We start from the raw sequence: 9557 nt of genomic DNA, 5'->3' as shown, positions 1-9557 counted from the left end.
TCTCAGAATAAATAAGTAAACATTAAAAAAAAAAAAAGATACTTGAAAAAGGGGACTGATAACATGCATTTGAAAGAGGTCACCGTATTCATGTAGGAAAATATCCATTAAGGAGTCCTGATATTTGTCCAAAACATTAAAATATTGAAAATCTGTTTTTTTTTAAAAATTTTCTTTTTAATTTATTTTTTGAGAGAGAGAGGGCGCATGAGAAAGAGAATCTCATGCAGCCCCTGCACTGTCAGTGTGGAGCCCGAAGCAAGGCTCTAGCTCACTGGAAGCAGGGCTTGAGTTCATGAACCATAAGATCATAACTTGAGCCAAAGGCGTCCCTGAAAATCTTTTTATTGGTTGAGATGTTAACTGCTAGAATGTTCATGACAAGTTCTGTTGATTTTCCTCTTTATATTCCTTTCTGTGGATAGTCCACACTTCAACACCCGTATATTCATGAAACTATGTTTTCAAATTTATTAACATATAGTTATTCTTAATATGCTTATTTTTAAATTGTGTTTAAGTTTCTATAGTTATTTCTTCTGCATTTTCCTTTCTGCATTTGCTATCTATATATTTTTTCTGCACATATTTAATTTTTTTAAAAGAAGCAGTCTCTAGTTTTATTATTTTTCAATTTTTCTCTTGATTTCTGCCATATCTTCTTTATGTCTTTTCCTCCTGAGATTTCTCTATTGCTCTTTTTTTAACTTCATAAATTGAATTATTAGGTCATTCTTTTTACTGTTTCCTGACAAAATTTTTTGAAAGCTAGAATTCATGTAAATGCAGCTTCATGTCCTATGAATTTTGACATATAGAGTGTTCATTATCACTCCATTCTAAGTATTTAACTTCCTTCGTGATTTAAAAAACATATTTTTAATGTTTGTTTTTGAGAAAGAGAGACAGAGAGAGGGCACGCAAGTAGGGGAGGGGCAGACAGAGAGGGAGACACAGAATCTGAAGCAGGCTTCAGGCTCTGAGCTATCAGCACAGACCTTGATGGGGGGCTTGGACTCACGGACCGCGAGATATGACCTGAGCCCAAGCTGGATGCTTAACCAACTGAACCACGCAGGTGCCCTCCTTCATGATTTTTTAACCCAAGGGATATTTATACTATGTTATTTATGCTATATACAGTTGACCCTTGAACAACACAGAAGTTAGAGGCACTGATCCCTCTTCCCTCCCACTCCTCACAAAAATCCACATATAGCTTTTTTAATCCCCTCAAACTTAGCTACTAATAGCCTACTGTCAACTAGAAACTTTATCAATAACATAAACAGTCATTTAACACATATTTATGTTATATGAATTACATACAGTATTCTTACAATGAAGCTAGAGAGAAGAAAATGTTATTAAGAAAATCATAGGGGCGGGGCGCCTGGGTGGCGCAGTCGGTTAAGCGTCCGACTTCAGCCAGGTCACGATCTCGCGGTCTGTGAGTTCGAGCCCCGCGTCAGGCTCTGGGCTGATGGCTCGGAGCCTGGAGCCTGTTTCCGATTCTGTGTCTCCCTCTCTCTCTGCCCCTCCCCCGTTCATGCTCTGTCTCTCTCTGTCCCAAAAATAAATAAAAAAAAAACGTTGGAAAAAAAAAAATTTAAAAAAAAAAAAAAAGAAAATCATAGGGGCATCTGGGTGGCTCAGTTAGTTAAGTGTCCGGCTTCAGCTCAGGTCACCATCTCGCAGTTCATGAGTCTGAACCCTGTATCGGGCTCTATGCTGTCAGCTCAGAGCCTGAAGCCTGCTTCAGATTCTGTGTCTCTCTCTCTCTCTGTCCCTCCCTCTCTCTCTCTCTTTCAAAAATAAATAAAAACATTAAAAATATATATTTAAAAAAATCATAGGGGCATGTGGGTGGCTCAGTCGGTTGAATGTCCAACTTCATTTTGGCTCAGGTTATGATTTCAGGGTTGTGGGATCAAGCCTTGCATTGGGCTCCTTGCTGAGCATGGAGCCTGCTTAAGATTCTCTCCCTCTCTCTCTCTCTCTCTCTCTGCCCCTCCTTTTCTTCTTAAATTAAAAAGAGAATGGGGCGCCTGGGTGACTCAGTCGGTTAAGCGTCCGACTTCGGCTCAGGTCACCATCTCACACTCTGTGAGTTCGAGCCCCGCGTTGGGCTCTGGGCTGATGGCTCGGAGCCTGGAGCCTGCTTCTGATTCTATGTCTCCCTCTCTCTCTGCCCCTCCCCCATTCATGCTCTGTCTCTCTCTGTCTCAAAAATAAATAAAAACGTTAAAAAAAAATTAAAAAAAAAAAAAGAAAATCATAAGGAAGAGAAAATACATTTAGAGTGCTATACTGTAAAAAATCCATGTGTAAGTGGATCCACACAGTTCAAACCCATGTTGTTGCTCAAGGGTCAACTCTATAAATGTTAATTTGCAGTGCAATAAAGCTTAGTGATTGGAGAATATAGTCTGTACAATAATGACAAGGATTCTTTAGAATTTATTGGGATTTTTCTTGTGGCCTAATATATGGTCCATTTTTGTAAATCATCCATAATGTTTGAATATAATGTGCATTTGAAGTTTTGAGTATAGATTTCTACATATATTTAGTCACTTGAGCATATTAATAGTATTAGTCATGTCTTCAACATTTCTGCTAATTTTTTGTGTGCTTATAATGATTTCTGAGTGACAAGCATTTAAAATTTAACTACAATTATTGACTTATCTCTATTTTGCAATTCTGGTAGTTATTGCTTGATATGTGATTATCTAAGATGTTTATTTCTGTCTTATATAACATTTTTTAAAAAGTTTATTTATTTTGAGGGGTGCCTGGGTGGCTCAGTCGGTTGAGCATCCGACTTCGGCTCAGGTCATGATCTCACGGTCCGTGAGTTCGAGCCCCGCGTCAGGCTCTGTGCTGACAGCTCAGATCCTGGAGCCTGCTTCGGATTCTGTGTCTCCCTCTCTCTCTGACCCTCCCCCGTTCATGCTCTGTCTCTCTCTTTCTCAAAAATAAATAAAAACATTAAAAAATTATTTAAAAAAAGTTTATTTATTTTGAGAGAGAGAGAGAGTGAGCAGGGGAGGAGCAAAGAGAGAGGGAGAGAGAGAATCCCAAGGAGGCTCTGCACTATCAGCACAGAGCCCAATGCGGGGCTTGAACCCATGAACTGCAAGATCATGACCTGAGCTAAAATCAAGAGTCAGACAATCAACAGATTGAGCCACCCAGGTGCCCCTATGTTATATAACATTTTGAGAGTAAGCAGCCGGTATACTGCTCCATGATGCTAGGAACATAGGCTTCTCCTGTATTACTGCTTTGTCATTCCTGGGGCATTGCCCTGATTGACATGGTTGAAGATGGTTCACCAAGTCTTTTTTCTTTTTTTTAGGTTTTATTTTTATTTACTTATTTTGAGAGAGAGAGAGAGAGAGAGAGAGAGAGAGAGAGAGAACGAGCAGGGGAGGGACAGAGAGAGAGGGAGAGAGAATCTCAAGCAGGTTCTTCATTGTCAGTGCAGAAGCCCAATGTGGTGCTCAAATTCATGAACTGTGAGATCACGACCTGAGCCGAGGAAGGAAGCTTAATGCACTGAGCCACCCAGGTGCCCCTCACTACCAAGTCTTTTGAAAGACCAGCCCCTTCCCTTTGATGTGTCTATCTGGAAGTTGCACACATTGCTTCTGTTCACTTTCCATTAACCAGAATGTCATCGTGTGAGTACTACCTCCATGGGACAGTGACAAATAAATATATAAATAAAATAAAATAAAAATTAAAAAATATATATAAATAAATTAAAATCAGGATTCTGTTACTACTATAGAAAAAGGGGAACATGCATATGGGAAGACAACTAGCTGCCTGTCACAAAGTCTCAACATTTTGTGTGTAATCATTTAATCCCTTTTTTTTCAATATCCTTCTACTCTCAACCTTCACTCAGTTCAACATCCTTTTTTGTTTTATCCTTTTTTTTTGAAGGGTTTTTTGTTTCTTTAATACATCTGAAAAGAATGCATGTACAAAGAATTGAGAGATGTGAAAGCATTGGTTCAACACTAATGAATCTATGAGAATTAGGATTTGGGGAAGGCGGAGAAGATTACCTAAACATTTTTAAAAATTGGGAACTGCAACCAAAATAAGCAGATAAAATCCCCATTAACACTTATGAAGAATCTTCATAAGACTCCATTTTTTTTACTAAACTAGAGAGCCTTAACTAGCTACTCTAGGGTTCCCCGTATGCAAAACAGAAATAAGGGGATTCCCCTGACTGGTCCCCACGTTGTTAAATGTCCTCCCCACCCCCACCCCCAGCTTCTTCATGAAGCAGGTCTGTCTCCATCCTCCAACTTGAAAGAGGATGTGCATCATTCCACAGACATCTGTCTTCTAGCACCACCCCTCACACTTCCTCGATCTACCAGGTCTCTGACTGTGTTTTAGGAATACCGTATCATACTCTACTAAGCTGGACATCTACCTAAGCATGTAAGACAATGACTGACAGGGAAAAAAATGTTTTTTAATTACGTACTCAATCCATTTGGTGTATTTCAAAAGGTGCAATACTTTTCTTCATTTATCAATGAATGAAGCTAGAAATTAACTTCAAAAAAAAATCAGCAAATGGCAAACAAATTTCCTTGAAAGTCACAGTCACATATAGAGTGCATCCTAGAAAAGAGGAGGGGCAAGACAGGTTCCACCTGCTTTCATGAGTTTCATCAAGTACTAGACATACTCAAGGGTGGAGAGAAAGGCAACTTTCAAAAAGGAGTGTGTTATTAAATGAGGCATTTATTATACTCCTTCCTAAGAGCACCAGGTGGGGGACAAGTGTTCTAAACTAGCTCTAGGAAGTGGAATGTGGAGTCAGTCCATCCTCCTCCCCTTAAGGGCTGTCCAATGGTTACTGAATTTAAAAAACATGACTAAATAAAAACAAATCCCCCACACACTCCCCCCCCAAAAAAGAACAAAAACAAAAACAAAAAGAACAAAAACAAAAACAAAACCCCTAAATGTCCCAGATTATTCTCCAGAGTGGATGGAGCCCCGGGAGCAGCTTCAACAGCCCAAGTTAGTCTGTTACAGAGTCATCACAAGCATGCCTTGCTTTTAAACAAACAAAACAAAAAAAAAAAAATTTTTTTTTTTGAAACAACAGAACAAAAACTAGTACTAACCACTTTTCTGACAATACACAATTACTCCAATTAACTAGTACTGAGAGGGGGAAGGGGACCATACCTATGGGCCTTGTCTCACATGAGTGCATGTGGGTAGGTGCAGGGCATTTGTCATTATTGCAAAAACGAATTTTAATTTTTAATTTTTAGTTTGATTTAACATTGCTTTTAGTACGATGCTGACACCAGCTGTGCGGAAAGGGCTCTGGAGATGTTCATAGCAGCACACACCTGTGCGTCTTCTTTGGTTCTGGAGGCTCCAGGGCAGCCAATATTGCTTCGTCAAATACATTCTCTAGGCCTTTCTGTGAGTGCAGAACACTCCACATACTTGACCGCCTTCAGGTCACGGGCCAGCTTTTCAGCAGTTTCTGGAGTGATAGGCTTTATTTGTTCTTGGCAAGTTTCTCAATCGTAGAGGGGTCATCTAGGAGATCAATTTGGGTCCCAACAAGCAAGAAAGGAGTCTTTGTATCTCAGGCACCCACTTCTCCTTCACATTTTCAAATGGGGATGGAGAGACCACTGAAAAACAGACTAGAAATACATGTTTGTGGATAACTCAGCGGTCGTAATCTGTCATAATCCTCTTGACCTGCAGTATCAAAAAGTCCAAGAGTATATGGCTCTCCACCAATCATAACTGTGACTGCATAGTTGTCAAAAACAGTCGGTACATACTCTGATGGAAATTTATTTGTTGTGTAGGATATCTGGAGACAGGTTTTACCAACGGCACCATTGCCCACAACAACACACTTAATTGTCTGCATTGCTGAAACAGTTTTGTATCCATTTTAAATATTTCAAATTCAATGATGACCTCAGCTTCTCCGCCGGGGCCTTTTTATCCTTTTTTTATTAAAAAAATTTTTTTTAATTTATTTTGAGAGAGAGCGAGAGAGAGCAAGGAGGAATAGAGAGAGAGGGAGAGAGAGAGAGAATCTCAAGCAGGTTCTGCACTGTCAGCACAGAGCCCAATGCAGGGCTCCAACTCACAAACGCCTGAGATCATGACCTAAGCCAAAATCAAGAGTTGGATGCTTAATTGATTGAGCCACCCAGGCTCCCCTGTATTATCCTCTTTATTTTTTTTAATGTTTATTTATTTTTGAGAGAGAGAGAGAGAGAGAACAAGTGGGCGATGGGCAGAGAGAGAGGGAGACAGAGGATCCGAAGCAGTGTGGGACTGGAACTCATCAACTATGAGATCATGACGAACTTATCAACTATGAGATTATGACATGAGCCTAAGTTGGATGCTTAACTGACTGAGCCACCCAGATGCCCGTTTTATCCTCTTTAAACTTCTAGTCTTCTTTTGCCTTGGGGAAGATGTAGACAGTCTAAATACCTCTTAAAAATGTTCAACCTAACCGCCTTTTTTTAGCTCTATTTTCATTCTCTATTCCTAGAGGGACCTGCTGCAACTAATTCCTGAGCCTTTCTTAGTCTGCTAGGTTAATTACTACTTGTTCATCTCTTTTCCAGCTTTTAAAATGTTGCTGTTGCTTCCTCTCCCATTCTCTTTGATCCTGTTTTACCTAAAAACAAAACAAAACAACAAATAAAAGGTGTGCCTGGCTTAGTAGGTTAAGCATCTGACCCTTGATTTAGGCTCAGGTTATAATCTCATGGTTTGTTGGATTGAGCCCTGTGTCAGGCTCAGTGCTGACAGTACAGAGCCTGCTTGGGATTCAATCTCTGCCTCTTCCTACTCTCTCTCAAAATAAATACATATTTAAAAAAATTTTAAAAAATTCTCTAGGGTCAATCACATTTAAAAAAAAATTTCCTTTATTAGTATGTAGACAGGCTTCAAAAGGGAATGGCTGTAAATGTATGTCTTCAACCCAACATCTTTTTAAAAAATTTTTAAATGTTTTATTTATTTATTTTTTATTTTTGAGAGAGAGAGAGAGAAAGAGAGAGACAGAGAGAAAGTGCAGGGGAGGGGCAGAGAGAGAGGGAGCCAGAGGATCCAAATCGGGCTCTGCACTGACAGCAGAGAGCCAATGTGGGGCTTGAACCCATGAACCATGAGATCATGACCTGAGCCAATGTCTGGCACTTAACCGACTGAGCTACCCAGGCACCCCTCAACCCAACATCTTTAACTGGAAGCCCTCCCTAAATCTTGTTAAATATAAGATTCTTCCCACCCCACCCTAGATAAAGTCCCATTATCCTTATTACTTACTATGAAATATTGGTTCTTATTTTAAGTAGATATATTCTTTTTTTTTTAATTTTTTTTAATGTTTATTTATTTTTGAGACAGAGAGAGACAGAGCATGAATGGGGGAGGGTCAGAGAGAGGGGGAGACAGAGAATCTGAAGCAGGCTCCAGGCTCTGAGCTGTCAGCACAGAGCCTGACGCGGGGCTCGAACCCACGAACCACGAGATCATGACCTGAACCACGAGATCATGACCTGAGCCGAAGTCGGATGCTTAACCGACTGAGCCACCCAGGCGCCCCTAAGTAGATATATTCTAAGTGAAATTTCTTTCAGTTCTAATTATGATTATACTATGATTGCTTCATTTGTTCATTCCTTCATTCATCTAACAAGTTCACTTTTTTTTCAACATTAAAAACATTTTTTTAATGTTTATTTATTTTTTAGAGAGATAGAGTGTGAGCAGTGGAGGGGCAGAGAGAGAGGGAGACACAGAATCTAAAGCAGCTACAGGCTCTGAGCTGTCAGCACAGACCCCGATCCAGGGCTTGAACTCACAAACCGAGAGGTCATGATCTAACCCGAAGTTGGACACTAAACTGAGTCACCCAGGCGCCCCCCAACAAGTTCACTTTGGACACCTAGTGTGAGTCAGCTACTACTATGGTATGCATTGGGGATTTAGCTATAAACAAGACAGAAAAAGTCACATGGAACCTATACTTAGAACTGGGTGAGAGTTAAAAACAAAACTAAAAAAAACCAAGTAAATAACTTCAGAGTTTGATGAGCACAATGGAAGAATATACAAAAAGGAAGCTAATTTTGATTGAATGGACTGGGAAGTCTTCTTTGGAGAAGTTAACACTTAAAATGAGGCCTGAAGGATGAATAGAGCTAGTCATTCCAAGTATTGGGAGAAGAGCTTTCTAGGCAGTCAGATAGTAAGCACAAAGGCCCCTGGATATGAGAAAGGGCTTGGGCATTCTGGGGAATAGCAAGGAGATCAACATAGTAGGAGGAAGATAAAGGAAAGGGAGAAGTATGAGATGTTTGGAGAGGTGGATTGGAGCTGGATCATGCAGGACCTTGCAGGCAATGATAAGGAGCTCAAAATTTCTTCTAAGAGCAATGGAAAGCTATTCAAGGAGAGTGATGTGATCTTATTTATATTTCAAAAAGATTTTCCTGGAGAGGATTATGCAGAGACCAGAGGCTATGTAGTAGTACAGGCAAGAGATGATGGTGGCTAGGCTTGGATCAGAATGCTGGTAGTAAAGACTGACAGAGTGGATGGATTTAAAATCTATTTTAAAATCTATTTTTTATACAACTGAATTCCCCAAAGTCAGAGATCATGTCTTCTGTCCTTAGGACCTAGTACAAAGCCTTGCACAGCATGGTTGCTCTGTGAATGTTAGTTTAACAGATGAGTGGGTCACAAAAGGTACTAGACCGGTTTCTCAGACCCTAGCCCAGGTTGCAATGCTGCAATGACTCTGAAGAGATCTCCCCTTCCCCAAGCCAACCCTCCAGTCACCACGTTATCAGACAGTGGTAGCCATTTAATGAGCGTTTAGCATAAGCCAGGTAGTGTTGATTATTGAAACAAGCATTAACTGTAATTTTCACAATATCCTGAAGGAGTGAATATAAATATTGTCCTCATTTTACATACAATCTTAAAAGATTACATGACTTACCTCAAGTCACCCAGCTAATAAAGGGGATCCCACTTCTGTTTGCCACAGGAATTGGCATTTACAGGTCTAGCTCTATGCCCCTAAGATTTCAACCTGCCTGACCTTTTACAGACTGGAGGAAGAATTCTTGCAGGAAATCTTTTCCAGTGTGCCTTAACCTGGACAGAAATAAAATCCCTGTTCTGGGGCACCTGGGTGGCTCAGTCGGTTAAGCGGCTGACTTCGGCTCGGGTCATGATCTGGCGGTCCGTGGATTTGAGCGCCGCATCGGGCTCTGTGCTGACAGCTCAGAACCTGGAGCCTGTTTCAGATTCTGTGTCTCCCTCTCTCTGACCCTCCCCCGTTCATGCTCTGTCTCTGTCAGTCTCAAAAATAAATAAACGTTAAAAAAAAAATTTAAAAAAAATCCCTGTTCTGATCACCATAGGGAAGGCCATGGTGGAAGGCAATGGATGATGCTACAGGTGTGAGAAAGTGCAATCATTGCAGCCTGCCAGTTATC

At 40.4% G+C, this 9557-nt stretch overlaps 1 pseudogene; it reads right to left on the bottom strand.

Moving 5' to 3' along the window:
- Positions 1-4483: 4483 nt before the first annotated feature.
- On the bottom strand, positions 4484-6886 carry LOC131504811 (cell division control protein 42 homolog; annotated as a pseudogene).
- Positions 6887-9557: the final 2671 nt, after the last annotated feature.

The sequence above is a fragment of the Neofelis nebulosa genome, chromosome 2, assembly GCF_028018385.1.
Source record: "Neofelis nebulosa isolate mNeoNeb1 chromosome 2, mNeoNeb1.pri, whole genome shotgun sequence".
Classification (NCBI taxonomy): domain Eukaryota; kingdom Metazoa; phylum Chordata; class Mammalia; order Carnivora; family Felidae; genus Neofelis; species Neofelis nebulosa.
This window is presented reverse-complemented; position numbering and strand designations above follow the sequence as displayed.